The sequence below is a fragment of the Antedon bifida genome, chromosome 10 (assembly GCF_963402885.1).
Source record: "Antedon bifida chromosome 10, ecAntBifi1.1, whole genome shotgun sequence".
In the NCBI taxonomy this organism is placed as follows: Eukaryota; Metazoa; Echinodermata; class Crinoidea; order Comatulida; family Antedonidae; genus Antedon; species Antedon bifida.
This window is the reverse complement of record NC_136235.1, coordinates 11,385,662-11,401,704: the sequence shown is the minus strand read 5'-3', so window position 1 is coordinate 11,401,704 and position 16,043 is coordinate 11,385,662. Positions and strand designations below refer to the sequence as shown.

Here is a 16,043-nt window from a genome sequence, read left to right as displayed (position 1 = left end):
CTGGATGGATGCATTAGACTCTTTAAATCATGGGAGCATTGCATTCAAGTTGGATGGATACGTTATGTTCCTCTCTACCACTCGCTAGCCTGTCATTTTTTTTTTTGCTTTGAGAAAGAAATAAACTAGAAAGATCCTAATTAATAATACATTAAAGAAACTTTTAATCAATAAGTTAGGCCAAAACCTGATTGTACTGTACCCTTGCTAATTGATTAGTTAATTCCCATACACATCACAATAATGCTGTATTATTTCTAACTAACGGAAAAGTGATCTAATGCACGTTCAGCTTTTTTGTACAATTTAGTTCTCGTGCATCAAGGACAATCTGAAAATCAAAAATTCAATAGTCCATGTCATATCGGTCTATATTTTTATCATGATTTTTCATATCGCTAAGTAAGAAGAAAGAAGTCTAGGCTCAAGTCCATGTTGTTGTGTTTCATATTCGTTGAATGGAGATAATATTTCATTTGTTGATTCAACTTGTCTCCTCATTCAATAGAACAGTCAATATCTTAATCATCAGTGATATAAATATTCTCTCTATCCAACTCATTCATTTTGTATACTGTACAGTACCAACCCATTATAGGTATATTACATAATCTTGTTTGACCATCTTGTTGTGTTATTTTCCAGTGGATGACATACTGAGATGAATCTTGCCAAAAATACATTTTTGGTAAGATGACAGTGGCCTGACAGTTTCCTCGGATTTCAAGTTTCATGTTCTGATAAATTTATGGAATGATAAATAATATGCAATACCGTTACGCTGTGTTTTACATTCGTACAACTGGAAAAAAACCAAGACGCAGCTTTTTGTGGTGTGGCTTGTTGATTTGTCCATAATTATGTTTTGCCTTGGGTTTTCCCAAAATTTAAGCCAAGATCATAATGTTGTGTAGTGTAGTTATGTAATATTTATCTCCATTTCTGTATATCCGTAATTGAGCCGAATTTCCGTAGAAATTATGGATACTCTGTAGTAGAGCCATGCTTAATCAGCATGTCAGTCAGCCTAAGGGGCAGGGGTGGTGGAATTTCATCCAGGTGTGGCTGATTATTTGCAAGTTGTTTACAACTTGAGTTAAGAAACATCTTAATCATACATTTTTCAACAAGGTGTTTATTCTAGACATGGCTATATCATATTTTAAAAATAATAAACAGTATTATTGTTTTTAGAAATTTACTGAATTAACATAGGCCCTCATAAAGCAGATGAAAGGCCTGGATAGTACAGTAAATCAACTGAACACAATTTACTGTCAACTAGAATTAATTTACTGTAATATACAATAATGAAATAAAAAAATACTTTTCTAGAAAAAAAAAATTGTTTCTAATGATGCCAGATAAAACAAATACAATCACACTGAAATAATAACAAGCCCGACCCGACGAGGAAAGGGTTCGAAGGATTCAAATTTACTCCTTATTCGGTATTCCTGAAGTGCCTTTTTTCAAAATAAACAACCTAGGATAGCCTCTAGGCCTATTCTAATAGAAGAGTTTGTCCATTTTGTGGAAAACAAAACACAACTCCCAGCTACATGCTTGGTAAATACAATCTAGGCTAGGCCTACTCTAGTTTGCAAGAAATACTAGGACCCAACCTATCCAATACACTCAGTACACCACACAGCATGGCAAACACAAGCGGGCTAGCCTAGGTCACAGGGCATAGACTACTAGGCCTAGTTCTTGTCCATGCTTTTGCTCTTCATCATATCATACAAAAACAAAAGCCCAAGTATTTTGAGGTCACCTAGCCCTAGCTCATCGACTGTATCCGCTGATTGCTAGCTAGGCTAGGCATCCGCCAAGCTAGGCCTAGCAACGTCTCTCTGAGTGAGGGCACCATTGCAGATTAAGTGAAAGTTCTATCTACAATTTCAATCTGCACGACGTTTATCCATGTACACAATAGATAGAAAGTAGATTGCTGCTACTGAGAGCGCCAAAACAACAAACCCAAAAATGCAATGGCCGCATGGTCATGCACCTGTCATCCACACTCTTCGATCTTGCGCATGCAGCTACATATAGGCTAGTGGTAGCAGCTAGCACAGCATGACAAGAAGATGAACGCCCTGGCCTGGACGGTATGTTCAAGGCCACAAACGGCGCGACACGGGCGAAGAGGTAGTACACAAACAAGAGCAGAGAAGGGTTGGTTCCACAACGATTAACTACCTAAGGGTAGCATTAATGTCACATGCAGCTACTTTTTAATTTAAATAATAATGAAAGTATGCAAACTTACCAAAAGAAAGCTAACTAAGTGTCTTCCGCTCACCGCTGAGGTTAGCAAGCGGACACGGAACGGAGATGAACTAAAAGTAAGACTACTCTCTGTCTAGACTAAGGTCGTGACGTCATGGTACGCGACGGACCATCCTTGTGCATGGAAAAATTATGGACTGGTCCATTTTTACAAAAGAAATAATTATATAGAAATTAAATTATACACATTTTCAAAACTACAATGATACAAAACAATGGAAAATGAAACACAGTAGTTAAAGATATGGTATCTCGGAAAACATACTGGCGTATATCATTGTAATGTTCTTTGATTAGAATATATATATTCAAAAAATTAGATACTGTATTTATTATTATTAAAATAAAAGAATGGATTATTCCAAAGATGAACTTTAATTTATGTTTTTAATTAAGCGCTCTTCGACTTCTTTTGGTTCAATATGATTCTCCAAGCAGATGAGTGTATGGTTATGTACATACAGGTACGACTAATTGTTTTTGCAAATTCCACATATATAACTACAATATCAACCGAGAAGTACAGCTGTTATTTATGGTTATGTTTTGTTCATGTTTAAACTAGGTACCTAGTATAGGGCGTATCTTGATTGATTGATTGATTGATTGATTATCGAGAATTATTTATAAATAGCCTAAACCGATTTTCCCTTACTATTTAATGTAATATTGAATACACCCTAGAGGAGACCGTAATTCATATTTGTACAATTCATAAAACAATTACAATAATCACCTACGATAATTATGATAATGTTAAGAGTTCAACTAACTAGATTCGACTTTATTTTATGTGCGGTTTTCTCTACTTAAACAAAATCAGCTTCATGCCTAGCCCGGCGGCGGATTAGTCCAATTTCGAAGTTGGTCCTACTACTTGTAATATCGTTACACTGTGCTCAACCCAATTTGGCGTCAGCACAGTGATATAAAATAGAAATAAAGTCACTAAATGTTAATATCTTTTCGTATGTTAATACACTGCTCAAGTGGACCCAATTTGGCCCCAGGGGGACACAGTGATATAAAGTAGAAATAAAGTCACAAATGTTATTTTAATATCTTTTCGTATGTTAATACACTGTGCTCAAGTGGACCCAATTTGGCGCCAGTGGAGCACAGAGTGATATAAAATAGAAATAAAGTCACTAAAGTTTCAATATCTTTTCGTATGTTAATATACACTGTGCTCAAGTAGACCTAATTTTCATTTAAGTATCAATATCTTTTCGGATGTTAATAGGCCTACACAGTGTGCTCCAGTGGATCCAATTTGGCACCAGTGGTGAAGCACAGCGAAATAGTCACATACAAAAACATCGAGAAAAAATACTTATGGAATTCAAAAATATTTAAAACCTGGGCCGGGTATTTTCAATATCGGTTAATCCATCCGTAATGCAAACGAAAAATTAGTTCAAAGCCATATCAGTGATTTTAATACGATAAATACTTATTTAGTGTCCCCGGAAAGTGCACATATTCATTGAAATATGAAATTAAATATTAAGTCTCCAGTACTAGCCCACCATGGTTGGGGCAGAGCTAATAATGAAAATAGAGTTCAGACTAGAATTGCACTTATGCTTACACTTATTACTATACATAATCACCTATGATAATTATGATAATGTTAAAATTTCAAAGATCCAGACACGACTTCAAAGTTTTGGGTGGGGTTTTCTACTTTAAAAACTCGACTTCGTATATGCCTATAAAGGCATAGCCCGGTGGCGGAATTAGTCTAAGCTTCGAAATTGGTCTAAAAATCGGCATCTTTGCAATTGTTCTTATTTGATTTTATTTCACTTTCCATCAACCCCATACAAAAACCATCGGAGACAAACTATCTGTTTAAACATATTTATTCTGGGACGGTGCGGCCATACACACCAACTACCATAAACGTTTATTCATAACTTATTACAATACAATATCTTGCATGAATCGGACATTTCGCTACCAATATAGCAACATTGATTAACAAAATCAAAATTTAACAGTGTGGCGTGTTGACCGCGAATCACTAACAATACCATCTTTGAGGGCGGCAAACATAAAATTTACGAGATCGAATACAGGTTGGAAAAAAAAATTAAATAAAAAAAAAGATGTTAAATGTGCTCTCCCTGCCTCAGCCGTTTGGGGTCGTTTCCAGCACATCACCAGATGTTGTCGCCTCATGATGTGTGATGGAAAGGGGACGTATAATTCTGTGAACCCGAAACACAGTGGTCGCATACCATATAACTCTATTCCACCGACCAGCGTGGGAATCGAACCCACGAGATACGTGTTGTTAACACGACGCTCAGGCGACTGAGCTAACTGGTCATTTTGGTTTTTACAAGGTTAATAGGATATTTATGACATAATGATGAATTACGTAAACCACGTATAAATAGACTATTATCAGCTCTTCAGTCATGTACTACTTTGTGGCGTAACGGATGATGCTCAGGTTTAAGTACTCTCAGCTCCGGAGTCATGGGTTCGAACGTCTACGGATTTTTTTTTTTTTTTTATGGAAAATATTGAATATTGTTTTTCTTTGATTTTGAAAGAGAGATATTTTGAGGGTTATAAATGTCAGGCCTAAAAAAGTGGACCTTTTTTAAAATCAGAAACAAAGTTGCATGGCATTATTTTCCCTTAAATAGACTGCCATAAAACCTCGAAAAGAAGCCCATGTGCCTCCTTCATTTTTAGTACTTTTGGGTGGAGTTCTTTTCCACATGGAGTTCTTTTCGAGACTACTTTTGCAAACTAAAAGATGGGAGCTGGTTCCCTTCCAGTGAGTACTTCCGCCTGTCACGCGGAAGACCGGGTTTCAATTCCCCGCCAGGGAGAGTTTACTTTTATTTTCATATTCGAGATATAGGCCTAAGAATACTTACAAGAAAATTAAAAAATTCTGAAAGTGCATAAACCGATTCTTTGGTAGTATAGTGGTGAGTATCTCCGCCTGTCACGCGGAAAACCGAGGTTCAATTCCCCGCCAGGGCGAGTTTACTATTATATTTTTTGCTACCAGATTCGAGATATAAGAATATTTACAAGAAAATTAAAAAATTCTTAAAGCGACCTATTCCTTGGTAGTATTAGTGGTGAGTATCTCCGCCTGTCACGCGGAAGACCGGGGTTCAATTCCCCGCCAGGGAGAGTTTACTTATATTTTTTTGCTACCATCAATACTTGATAGAGTTGTACAACAAAGTCAACTTACTAGATGCAACTTCATTAGAGCCTGCTTCAACAGAAATTTATAATTCCCAGCAATGTTTTAACTGTATATATGAACTGTTTATAAGTTGTTTTGAGACTGTGTAATTTGGTAGTAGTCACTCTCATACTGTATGCCTACATTTAAAAGTAACACATCCAAATGCCAGTCAATGGCTACCAGATGTCTCTGTGAGACGGTTATTTGAACCAGTACCAGTACCAGTACCGTATTCGAGATATAAGAATATTTACAAGAAAATGTCAAAATTCCAAAAGTGCACCAACCGATTCCTTAGTAATATAGTTGTGAGTTTCTCTGCCTGTCACGCGGAAGACCGGGGTTCAATTCCTTGCAAGGGAGAATTTTCTTTTATACTTTTTTAACTACCATATTCGAGATATAAGAATAATAACAAGAAAATTCTAAAAGTGCATCAACCGATTCCTTGGTAGTATAGCGGTGAGTATCTCCGCCTGTCACGCGGAAGACCGGGGTTCAATTCCACGCCAGGGAGAGTATTCTTTTATATGTTTTGCTGCCATATTCGAGATATAAGAATATTTACAAGAAAATTTAAAAATTCTAAAAGTGCATCAACCGATTCATTGGTAGTATATTGGTGAGTATCTCAACCTGTCACGCGGAACACCGGGGTTCAATTCCCCGCCAGGGAGAGTATTCTTTTATATGTTTTGCTGCCATATTCGAGATATAAGAATATTTACAAGAAAATTAAAAAAAATTCTAAAAGCGACCGATTCCTTGGTAGTATATATAGTGGTAAGTATCTCCGCCTGTCACGCCGAAGACCGGAGTTCAATTCCCCGCCAGGGATAGTTTACCTTTATATTTTTTTGCTACCAGATTCGAGATATAAGAATATTTACAAGAAAATTTGAAAATTCTAAAAGTGCATCAACCGATTCCTTGGTAGTATAGTGGTGAGTATCTCCGCCTGTCACGCGGAAGACCGGGGTTCAATTCCCCGCCAGGGAGAGTTTTCTTTTATATTTATTGTTACCGTATTCGAGATATAAGAATATTTACAAGAAAATTTAAAATTTCTAAAAGTGCATCAACCGATTCCTTGGTAGTATAGTGGTGAGTATCTCCGCCTGTCACGCGGAAGACCGGGGTTCAATTCCCCGCCAGGGAGAGTTTACTTTTATATTTTTTGCTACCATATTCGAGATACTAGAATATATACAAGAAAATTTAAAAATTCTAAAAGACACCGATTCCTTGGTAGTATAGTGGTGAGTATCTCCGCGTGTCACGCGGAAGACCGGGGTTCAATTCCCCGCCAGGGAGAGTTTACTTTTATATTTTTTGCTTCCATATTCAAGATATAAGAATATTACCAAGAAAATTTAAAAATTCCAGAAGTGCATCAACCGATTCCTTGGTAGTATAGTGGTGAGTATCTCCGCCTGTCACGCGGAAGACCGGGGTTCAATTCCCCGCCAGGGAGAGTTTGCTTTTATATTTTTTGCTTCCATATTCAAGATATAAGAATATTTACAAGAAATTTTAAAAATTCTAATAGGTCATCAACCGATTCCTTGGTAGTATAGTGGTACGTGACTATTTCCGCCTTTCACGCGGAATACCGGGGTTCAATTCCCCGCCAGGGAGAGTTTACTTTTATATTTTTTGCTACCAGATTCGAGATATAAGAATATTTACAGGAAAATTTAAAAATTCTAAAAGTGCATCAACCGATTCCTTGGTAGTATAGTGGTGAGTTTCTCCGCCTGTCAGGCGACAGACCGAGGTTCAATTCCCCGCCAGGAGAGTTTACTTTTATACTTTTTGATACCATATTCTAGATATAAGAATATTTACAAGAAAATTTAAACATTCTAAAAGTGCATCAATCGATTCCTTGGTAGTATAGTGGTGAGTATCTCCGCCTGTCATGCGGAAGACCGGGGTTCAATTCCCCGCCAGGGAGAGTTTACTTCTTTTTTTTTGCTACCATATTTGAGATATACAAATATTTACAAGAAAATTTGAAAATTCTAATCGGGCATCAACCGATTCCTTGGTAGTATAGTGGTGAGTATCCGCCTGTCACGCGGAAGACCGGTGTTCAATTCCCCGCCAGGAAAAGTTTACTTCTTTTTTTTGCTACCATATTTGAGATATACAAATATTTACAAGAAAATTTAAAAATTCTAAAAGTGCATCAACCGATTTCTTGGTAGTATAGTGGTGAGTATCTCCGCCTGTCACGCGGAAGACCGGGGTTCAATTCCCCGCCAGGAAGAGTATTAATTTATATGTTTTGCTGCCATATTCGAGATATAAGAATATTAACAAAAAAATTTAAAAATTCTGAAAGTACATCAACCGATTCCTTGGTAGTATAGTGGTGAGTATCTCCGCCTGTCACGCGGAAGACCGGGGTTCAATTCCCCGCCAGGGAGAGTTTACTTTTATATTTTTTGCTACCATATTCGAGATACTAGAATATATACAAGAAAATTTAAAAATTCTAAAAGAGACCGATTCCTTGGTAGTATAGTGGTGAGTATCTCCGCCTGTCACGCGGAAGACCGGGGTTCAATTCCCCGCCAGGGAGAGTTTACTTTTATATTTTTTGCTTCCATATTCGAGATATAAGAATATTTACAAGAAAATTTGAAAATTCTAAAAGTGCATCAACCGATTCCTTGGTAGTATAGTGGTGAGTATCTCCGCCTGTCACGCGGAAGACCGGGGTTCAATTCCCCGCCAGGGAGAGTTTACTTTTATATTTTTTGCTTCCATATTCAAGATATAAGAATATTTACAAGAAATTTTAAAAAAAATTCTAAAAGCGACCGATTCCTTGGTAGTATATATAGTGGTAAGTATCTCCGCCTGTCACGCCGAAGACCGGAGTTCAATTCCCCGCCAGGGATAGTTTACCTTTATATTTTTTGCTACCAGATTCGAGATATAAGAATATTTACAAGAAAATTTGAAAATTCTAAAAGTGCATCAACCGATTCCTTGGTAGTATAGTGGTGAGTATCTCCGCCTGTCACGCGGAAGACCGGGGTTCAATTCCCCGCCAGGGAGAGTTTTCTTTTATATTTATTGTTACCGTATTCGAGATATAAGAATATTTACAAGAAAATTTAAAATTTCTAAAAGTGCATCAACCGATTCCTTGGTAGTATAGTGGTGAGTATCTCCGCCTGTCACGCGGAAGACCGGGGTTCAATTCCCCGCCAGGGAGAGTTTTCTTTTATATTTTTTGCTACCATATTCGAGATATAAGAATATTTACAAGAAAATTTGAAAATTCTAAAAGTGCATCAACCGATTCCTTGGTAGTATAGTGGTGAGTATCTCCGCCTGTCACGCGGAAGACCGGGGGTCAATTCCCCTCAAGGGAGATTTTACTTATATATTTTTTGCTACCATATTCAAGATATAAGAATATTTACAAGAAAATTTAAAAAATTCTAAAAGCGACCGATTCCTTGATAGTATAGTAGTGAGTATCTCCGCCTGTCACGCGGAAGATCGGGGTTCAATTACCCGCCTGGGAGAGTTTACTTTTATATTTGTTGCTACCATTTTCGAGATATAAGAATATTTACAAGAAAATTTAAAAATTCCAAAAACGACTGATTCCTTGGTAGTATAGTGGTGAGTATCTCCGCCTGTCACGCGGAAGACCGGGGTTCAATTCCCCGCCTGGGAGAGTTTACTTTTATATTTGTTGCTACCATTTTCGAGATATAAGAATATTTACAAGAAAATTTAAAAATTCCAAAAACGACTGATTCCTTGGTAGTATAGCGGTGAGTATCTCCGCCTGTCACGCGGAAGACCGGGGTTCAATTCCACGCCAGGGAGAGTATTCTTTTATATGTTTTGCTGCCATATTCGAGATATAAGAATATTTACAAGAAAATTTAAAAATTCTAAAAGTGCATCAACTGATTCCTTGGTAGTATAGTGGTGAGTATCTCCGCCTGTCACGCGGAAGACCGGGGTTCAATTCCCCGACAGGGAGAGTATTCTTTTATATGTTTTGCTGCCATATTCGAGATATAAGAATATTAACAAGAAAATTAAAAAATTCTAAAAGTACATCAACCGATTCCTTGGTAGTATAGTGGTGAGTATCTCCGCCTGTCACGCGGAAGACCGGGGTTCAATTCCCCGCCAGGGAGAGTTTACTTTTATATTTTTTGCTACCATATTCGAGATACTAGAATATATACAAGAAAATTTAAAAATTCTAAAAGAGACCGATTCCTTGGTAGTATAGTGGTGAGTATCTCCGCCTGTCACGCGGAATACCGGGGTTCAATTCCCCGCCAGGGAGAGTTTACTTTTATATTTTTTGCTTCCATATTCAAGATATAAGAATATTACCAAGAAAATTTAAAAATTCTAAAAGTGCATCAACCGATTCCTTGGTAGTATAGTGGTGAGTATCTCCGCCTGTCACGCGGAAGACCGGGGTTCAATTTCCCGCAAGGGAGATTTTACTTATATATTTTTTGCTACCATATTCAAGATATAAGAATATTTACAAGAAAATTTTAAAAATTCTAAAAGCGACCGATTCCTTGGTAGTATAGTGGTGAGTATCTCCGCCTGTCACGCGGAAGATCGGGGTTCAATTACCCGCCTGGGAGAGTTTACTTTTATATTATTTGCTACCATTTTCGAGATATAAGAATATTTACAAGAAAATTTAAAAATTCCAAAAACGACCGATTCCTTGGTAGTATAGTGGTGAGTATCTCCGCCTGTCACGCGGAAGACCGGGGTTCAATTCCCCGCCAGGGAGAGTTTACTTATATTTTTTTGCTACCGTATTCGAGATATAAGAATATTTACAAGAAAATGTCAAAATTCCAAAAGTGCACCAACCGATTCCTTAGTAATATAGTTGTGAGTTTCTCTGCCTGTCACGCGGAAGACCGGGGTTCAATTCCTTGCCAGAGAGAATTTTCTTTTATACTTTTTTAACTACCATATTCGAGATATAAGAATAATAACAAGAAAATTCTAAAAGTGCATCAATCGATTCCTTGGTAGTATAGCGGTGAGTATCTCCGCCTGTCACGCGGAAGACCGGGGTTCAATTCCACGCCAGGGAGAGTATTCTTTTATATGTTTTGCTGCCATATTCGAGATATAAGAATATTTACAAGAAAATTTAAAAATTCTAAAAGTGCATCAACCGATTCCTTGGTAGTATAGTGGTGAGTATCTCCGCCTGTCACGTGGAAGACCGGGGTTCAATTCCCCGCCAGGGAGAGTTTACTTTTATATTTTTTGCTTCCATATTCAAGATATAAGAATATTACCAAGAAAATTTAAAAATTCCAGAAGTGCATCAACCGATTCCTTGGTAGTATAGTGGTGGGTATCTCCGTCTGTCACGCGGAAGACCATGGTTCAATTCCCCGCCAGGGAGATTTATATTTTTTGCTTCCATATTCAAGATATAAGAATATTTACAAGAAATTTTAAAAATTCTAATAGGTCATCAACCGGTTCCTTGGTAGTATAGTGGTACGTGACTATTTCCGCCTGTCACGCGGAATACCGGGGTTCAATTCCCCGCCAGGGAGAGTTTACTTTTATATTTTTTGCTACCAGATTCAAGATATAAGAATATTTACAGGAAAATTTAAAAATTCTAAAAGTGCATCAACCGATTCCTTGGTAGTATAGTGGTGAGTATCTCCGCCTGTCAGGCGGCAGACCGATGTTCAATTCCCCGCCAGGAGAGTTTACTTTTATATTTTTTGCTACCATAGGGCCTATTTGAGATATACAAATATTTACAAGAAAATTTAAAAATTCTAATAGGGCATCAACCGATTCCTTGGTAGTATAGTGGTGAGTATCCGCCTGTCACGCGGAAGACCGGGGTTCAATTCCCCGCCAGGGAGAGTTTACTTTTATATATTTTGCTACCATATTCGATATATAAGAATATTTACAAGAAAATTTTAAAATTCTAAAAGCGCATCAACCGATTCATTGGTAGTATATTGGTGAGTATCTCAACCTGTCACGCGGAAGACCGGGGTTCAATTCCCCGCCAGGGAGAGTATTCTTTTATATGTTTTGCTGCCATATTCGAGATATAAGAATATTTACAAGAAAATTAAAAAATTCTAAAAGCGACCCATTCCTTGGTAGTATATATAGTGCTAAGTATCCCCGCCTGTCACGCCGAAGACCGGAGTTCAATTCCAAGCCAGGGAGAGTTTACCTTTATATTTTTTGCTACCAGATTCGAGATATAAGAATATTTACAAGAAAATTTGAAAATTCTAAAAGTGCATCAACCGATTCCTTGGTAGTATAGTGGTGAGTATCTCCGCCTGTCACGCGGAAGACCGGGGTTCAATTCCCCGCCAGGGAGAGTTTTCTTTTATATTTATTGTTACCGTATTCGAGATATAAGAATATTTACAAGAAAATTTAAAATTTCTAAAAGTGCATCAACCGATTCCTTGGTAGTATAGTGGTGAGTATCTCCGCCTGTCACGCGGAAGACCGGGGTTCAATTCCCCGCAAGGGAGAGTTTTCTTTTATATTTTTTGCTACCATATTCGAGATATAAGAATATTTACAAGAAAATTTGAAAATTCTAAAAGTGCATCAACCGATTCCTTGGTAGTATAGTGGTGAGTATCTCCGCCTGTCACGCGGAAGACCGGGGTTCAATTTCCCGCAAGGGAGATTTTACTTATATATTTTTTGCTACCATATTCAAGATATAAGAATATTTACAAGAAAATTTTAAAAATTCTAAAAGCGACCGATTCCTTGGTAGTATAGTGGTGAGTATCTCCGCCTGTCACGCGGAAGATCGGGGTTCAATTACCCGCCTGGGAGAGTTTACTTTTATATTTTTTGCTACCATTTTCGAGATATAAGAATATTTACAAGAAAATTTAAAAATTCCAAAAACGACCGATTCCTTGGTAGTATAGTGGTGAGTATCTCCGCCTGTCACGCGGAAGACCGGGGTTCAATTCCCCGCCAGGGAGAGTTTACTTATATTTTTTTGCTACCGTATTCGAGATATAAGAATATTTACAAGAAAATGTCAAAATTCCAAAAGTGCACCAACCGATTCCTTAGTAATATAGTTGTGAGTTTCTCTGCCTGTCACGCGGAAGACCGGGGTTCAATTCCTTGCCAGAGAGAATTTTCTTTTATACTTTTTTAACTACCATATTCGAGATATAAGAATAATAACAAGAAAATTCTAAAAGTGCATCAATCGATTCCTTGGTAGTATAGCGGTGAGTATCTCCGCCTGTCACGCGGAAGACCGGGGTTCAATTCCACGCCAGGGAGAGTATTCTTTTATATGTTTTGCTGCCATATTCGAGATATAAGAATATTTACAAGAAAATTTAAAAATTCTAAAAGTGCATCAACCGATTCCTTGGTAGTATAGTGGTGAGTATCTCCGCCTGTCACGTGGAAGACCGGGGTTCAATTCCCCGCCAGGGAGAGTTTTCTTTTATATTTATTGTTACCGTATTCGAGATATAAGAATATTTACAAGAAAATTTAAAATTTCTAAAAGTGCATCAACCGATTCTTTGGTAGTATAGTGGTGAGTATCTCCGCCTGTCACGCGGAAGACCGGGGTTCAATTCCCCGCAAGGGAGAGTTTTCTTTTATATTTTTTGCTACCATATTCGAGATATAAGAATATTTACAAGAAAATTTGAAAATTCTAAAAGTGCATCAACCGATTCCTTGGTAGTATAGTGGTGAGTATCTCCGCCTGTCACGCGGAAGACCGGGGTTCAATTTCCCGCAAGGGAGATTTTACTTATATATTTTTTGCTACCATATTCAAGATATAAGAATATTTACAAGAAAATTTTAAAAATTCTAAAAGCGACCGATTCCTTGGTAGTATAGTGGTGAGTATCTCCGCCTGTCACGCGGAAGATCGGGGTTCAATTACCCGCCTGGGAGAGTTTACTTTTATATTTTTTGCTACCATTTTCGAGATATAAGAATATTTACAAGAAAATTTAAAAATTCCAAAAACGACCGATTCCTTGGTAGTATAGTGGTGAGTATCTCCGCCTGTCACGCGGAAGACCGGGGTTCAATTCCCCGCCAGGGAGAGTTTACTTATATTTTTTTGCTACCGTATTCGAGATATAAGAATATTTACAAGAAAATGTCAAAATTCCAAAAGTGCACCAACCGATTCCTTAGTAATATAGTTGTGAGTTTCTCTGCCTGTCACGCGGAAGACCGGGGTTCAATTCCTTGCCAGAGAGAATTTTCTTTTATACTTTTTTAACTACCATATTCGAGATATAAGAATAATAACAAGAAAATTCTAAAAGTGCATCAATCGATTCCTTGGTAGTATAGCGGTGAGTATCTCCGCCTGTCACGCGGAAGACCGGGGTTCAATTCCACGCCAGGGAGAGTATTCTTTTATATGTTTTGCTGCCATATTCGAGATATAAGAATATTTACAAGAAAATTTAAAAATTCTAAAAGTGCATCAACCGATTCCTTGGTAGTATAGTGGTGAGTATCTCCGCCTGTCACGTGGAAGACCGGGGTTCAATTCCCCGCCAGGGAGAGTTTACTTTTATATTTTTTGCTTCCATATTCAAGATATAAGAATATTACCAAGAAAATTTAAAAATTCCAGAAGTGCATCAACCGATTCCTTGGTAGTATAGTGGTGGGTATCTCCGTCTGTCACGCGGAAGACCATGGTTCAATTCCCCGCCAGGGAGATTTATATTTTTTGCTTCCATATTCAAGATATAAGAATATTTACAAGAAATTTTAAAAATTCTAATAGGTCATCAACCGGTTCCTTGGTAGTATAGTGGTACGTGACTATTTCCGCCTGTCACGCGGAATACCGGGGTTCAATTCCCCGCCAGGGAGAGTTTACTTTTATATTTTTTGCTACCAGATTCAAGATATAAGAATATTTACAGGAAAATTTAAAAATTCTAAAAGTGCATCAACCGATTCCTTGGTAGTATAGTGGTGAGTATCTCCGCCTGTCAGGCGGCAGACCGATGTTCAATTCCCCGCCAGGAGAGTTTACTTTTATATTTTTTGCTACCATAGGGCCTATTTGAGATATACAAATATTTACAAGAAAATTTAAAAATTCTAATAGGGCATCAACCGATTCCTTGGTAGTATAGTGGTGAGTATCCGCCTGTCACGCGGAAGACCGATGTTCAATTCCCCGCCAGGGAGAGTTTACTTCTTTTTTTTGCTACCATATTTGAGATATACAAATATTTACAAGAAAATTTAACAATTCTAAAAGTGCATCAACCGATTCCTTGGTAGTATAGTGGTGAGTGTATCTCCGCCTGTCACGCGGAAGACCGGGGTTCAATTCCCCGCCAGGGAGAGTTTACTTTTATATTTTTTGCTACCATATTCGAGATACTAGAATATATACAAGAAAATTTAAAAATTCTAAAAGAGACCGATTCCTTGGTAGTATAGTGGTGAGTATCTCCGCCTGTCACGCGGAAGACCGGGGTTCAATTCCCCGCCAGGGAGAGTTTACTTTTATATATTTTGCTACCATATTCGATATATAAGAATATATACAAGAAAATGTAAAAATTCTAAAAGTGCATCAACCGATTCCTTGGTAGTATAGTGGTGAGTATCTCCGCCTGTCACGCAGAAGACCGGGGTTCAATTCCCCGCCAGGGAGAGTTTACATTTATATTTTTTGCTACCATATTAGAGATATAAGAATATTACCAAGAAAATTTAAAAATTCCAGAAGTGCATCAACCGATTCCTTGGTAGTATAGTGGTGGGTATCTCCGTCTGTCACGCGGAAGACCATGGTTCAATTCCCCGCCAGGGAGATTTTACTTTTATATTTTTTGCTACCATATTCGAGATACTAGAATATATACAAAAAAATTTAAAAATTCTAAAAGAGACCGATTCCTTGGTAGTATAGTGGTGAGTATCTCCGCCTGTCACGCGGAAGACCGGGGTTCAATTCCCCGCCAGGGAGAGTTTACTTTTATATTTTTTGCTTCCATATTCAAGATATAAGAATATTACCAAGAAAATTTAAAAATTCCAGAAGTGCATCAACCGATTCCTTGGTAGTATAGTGGTGGGTATCTCCGTCTGTCACGCGGAAGACCATGGTTCAATTCCCCGCCAGGGAGATTTATATTTTTTCCTTCCATATTCAAGATATAAGAATATTTACAAGAAATTTTAAAAATTCTAATAGGTCATCAACCGATTCCTTGGTAGTATAGTGGTACGTGACTATTTCCGCCTGTCACGCGGAATACCGGGGTTCAATTCCCCGCCAGGGAGAGTTTACTTTTATATTTTTTGCTACCAGATTCAAGATATAAGAATATTTACAGGAAAATTTAAAAATTCTAAAAGTGCATCAACCGATTCCTTGGTAGTATAGTGGTGAGTATCTCCGCCTGTCAGGCGGCAGACCGATGTTCAATTCCCCGCCAGGAGAGTTTACTTTTATATT

General features: G+C 37.7%; 1 protein-coding gene and 28 non-coding genes across 30 annotated transcripts in view; 28 read left to right on the top strand and 1 right to left on the bottom strand.

Annotated features, from left to right (window-relative positions):
* The window catches only part of LOC144853984 (GREB1-like protein), a 63,539-nt gene extending 61,199 nt beyond the window's left edge, over positions 1-2,340 (bottom strand). The window contains exon 1 of one of the 2 annotated variants that reach the window (XM_078711864.1): positions 2,276-2,340. The gene's annotated coding sequence lies outside the window, so the exon portion shown is untranslated. Of the gene's footprint in view, positions 1-1,983; positions 2,041-2,275 lie in introns of those variants that run through there. The other variant, XM_078711865.1, reaches the window with a different exon arrangement.
* Positions 2,341-5,384: 3,044 nt separating this feature from the next.
* Trnad-guc (transfer RNA aspartic acid (anticodon GUC)) lies at positions 5,385-5,457 on the top strand. Its single transcript has one exon. It is a non-coding gene; the product is annotated as a tRNA-Asp (tRNA).
* Positions 5,458-6,445: 988 nt separating this feature from the next.
* Trnad-guc (transfer RNA aspartic acid (anticodon GUC)) lies at positions 6,446-6,517 on the top strand. The gene has a single exon. It is a non-coding gene; the product is annotated as a tRNA-Asp (tRNA).
* An 88-nt stretch (positions 6,518-6,605) lies between these two features.
* Trnad-guc (transfer RNA aspartic acid (anticodon GUC)) lies at positions 6,606-6,677 on the top strand. The gene has a single exon. It is a non-coding gene; the product is annotated as a tRNA-Asp (tRNA).
* An 83-nt stretch (positions 6,678-6,760) lies between these two features.
* Positions 6,761-6,832, top strand: Trnad-guc (transfer RNA aspartic acid (anticodon GUC)). The gene has a single exon. It is a non-coding gene; the product is annotated as a tRNA-Asp (tRNA).
* An 88-nt stretch (positions 6,833-6,920) lies between these two features.
* Trnad-guc (transfer RNA aspartic acid (anticodon GUC)) lies at positions 6,921-6,992 on the top strand. Its single transcript has one exon. It is a non-coding gene; the product is annotated as a tRNA-Asp (tRNA).
* Positions 6,993-7,403: 411 nt separating this feature from the next.
* Trnad-guc (transfer RNA aspartic acid (anticodon GUC)) lies at positions 7,404-7,475 on the top strand. The gene has a single exon. It is a non-coding gene; the product is annotated as a tRNA-Asp (tRNA).
* Positions 7,476-7,718: 243 nt separating this feature from the next.
* On the top strand, positions 7,719-7,790 carry Trnad-guc (transfer RNA aspartic acid (anticodon GUC)). The gene has a single exon. It is a non-coding gene; the product is annotated as a tRNA-Asp (tRNA).
* Positions 7,791-7,878: 88 nt separating this feature from the next.
* Positions 7,879-7,950, top strand: Trnad-guc (transfer RNA aspartic acid (anticodon GUC)). The gene has a single exon. It is a non-coding gene; the product is annotated as a tRNA-Asp (tRNA).
* Positions 7,951-8,033: 83 nt separating this feature from the next.
* Positions 8,034-8,105, top strand: Trnad-guc (transfer RNA aspartic acid (anticodon GUC)). The gene has a single exon. It is a non-coding gene; the product is annotated as a tRNA-Asp (tRNA).
* Positions 8,106-8,193: 88 nt separating this feature from the next.
* Trnad-guc (transfer RNA aspartic acid (anticodon GUC)) lies at positions 8,194-8,265 on the top strand. Its single transcript has one exon. It is a non-coding gene; the product is annotated as a tRNA-Asp (tRNA).
* Positions 8,266-8,515: 250 nt separating this feature from the next.
* Positions 8,516-8,587, top strand: Trnad-guc (transfer RNA aspartic acid (anticodon GUC)). The gene has a single exon. It is a non-coding gene; the product is annotated as a tRNA-Asp (tRNA).
* An 88-nt stretch (positions 8,588-8,675) lies between these two features.
* Trnad-guc (transfer RNA aspartic acid (anticodon GUC)) lies at positions 8,676-8,747 on the top strand. Its single transcript has one exon. It is a non-coding gene; the product is annotated as a tRNA-Asp (tRNA).
* Positions 8,748-9,146: 399 nt separating this feature from the next.
* On the top strand, positions 9,147-9,218 carry Trnad-guc (transfer RNA aspartic acid (anticodon GUC)). Its single transcript has one exon. It is a non-coding gene; the product is annotated as a tRNA-Asp (tRNA).
* A 243-nt stretch (positions 9,219-9,461) lies between these two features.
* Positions 9,462-9,533, top strand: Trnad-guc (transfer RNA aspartic acid (anticodon GUC)). The gene has a single exon. It is a non-coding gene; the product is annotated as a tRNA-Asp (tRNA).
* An 88-nt stretch (positions 9,534-9,621) lies between these two features.
* Trnad-guc (transfer RNA aspartic acid (anticodon GUC)) lies at positions 9,622-9,693 on the top strand. The gene has a single exon. It is a non-coding gene; the product is annotated as a tRNA-Asp (tRNA).
* Positions 9,694-9,776: 83 nt separating this feature from the next.
* Trnad-guc (transfer RNA aspartic acid (anticodon GUC)) lies at positions 9,777-9,848 on the top strand. Its single transcript has one exon. It is a non-coding gene; the product is annotated as a tRNA-Asp (tRNA).
* Positions 9,849-10,247: 399 nt separating this feature from the next.
* On the top strand, positions 10,248-10,319 carry Trnad-guc (transfer RNA aspartic acid (anticodon GUC)). The gene has a single exon. It is a non-coding gene; the product is annotated as a tRNA-Asp (tRNA).
* Positions 10,320-10,720: 401 nt separating this feature from the next.
* On the top strand, positions 10,721-10,792 carry Trnad-guc (transfer RNA aspartic acid (anticodon GUC)). The gene has a single exon. It is a non-coding gene; the product is annotated as a tRNA-Asp (tRNA).
* A 1,048-nt stretch (positions 10,793-11,840) lies between these two features.
* Positions 11,841-11,912, top strand: Trnad-guc (transfer RNA aspartic acid (anticodon GUC)). Its single transcript has one exon. It is a non-coding gene; the product is annotated as a tRNA-Asp (tRNA).
* An 88-nt stretch (positions 11,913-12,000) lies between these two features.
* Positions 12,001-12,072, top strand: Trnad-guc (transfer RNA aspartic acid (anticodon GUC)). Its single transcript has one exon. It is a non-coding gene; the product is annotated as a tRNA-Asp (tRNA).
* A 399-nt stretch (positions 12,073-12,471) lies between these two features.
* On the top strand, positions 12,472-12,543 carry Trnad-guc (transfer RNA aspartic acid (anticodon GUC)). The gene has a single exon. It is a non-coding gene; the product is annotated as a tRNA-Asp (tRNA).
* Positions 12,544-12,944: 401 nt separating this feature from the next.
* Positions 12,945-13,016, top strand: Trnad-guc (transfer RNA aspartic acid (anticodon GUC)). The gene has a single exon. It is a non-coding gene; the product is annotated as a tRNA-Asp (tRNA).
* Positions 13,017-13,575: 559 nt separating this feature from the next.
* Positions 13,576-13,647, top strand: Trnad-guc (transfer RNA aspartic acid (anticodon GUC)). The gene has a single exon. It is a non-coding gene; the product is annotated as a tRNA-Asp (tRNA).
* Positions 13,648-14,048: 401 nt separating this feature from the next.
* Positions 14,049-14,120, top strand: Trnad-guc (transfer RNA aspartic acid (anticodon GUC)). Its single transcript has one exon. It is a non-coding gene; the product is annotated as a tRNA-Asp (tRNA).
* Positions 14,121-14,847: 727 nt separating this feature from the next.
* Trnad-guc (transfer RNA aspartic acid (anticodon GUC)) lies at positions 14,848-14,921 on the top strand. Its single transcript has one exon. It is a non-coding gene; the product is annotated as a tRNA-Asp (tRNA).
* An 83-nt stretch (positions 14,922-15,004) lies between these two features.
* On the top strand, positions 15,005-15,076 carry Trnad-guc (transfer RNA aspartic acid (anticodon GUC)). The gene has a single exon. It is a non-coding gene; the product is annotated as a tRNA-Asp (tRNA).
* An 88-nt stretch (positions 15,077-15,164) lies between these two features.
* Positions 15,165-15,236, top strand: Trnad-guc (transfer RNA aspartic acid (anticodon GUC)). Its single transcript has one exon. It is a non-coding gene; the product is annotated as a tRNA-Asp (tRNA).
* A 243-nt stretch (positions 15,237-15,479) lies between these two features.
* Positions 15,480-15,551, top strand: Trnad-guc (transfer RNA aspartic acid (anticodon GUC)). Its single transcript has one exon. It is a non-coding gene; the product is annotated as a tRNA-Asp (tRNA).
* The last annotated feature ends 492 nt before the right edge of the window (positions 15,552-16,043 follow it).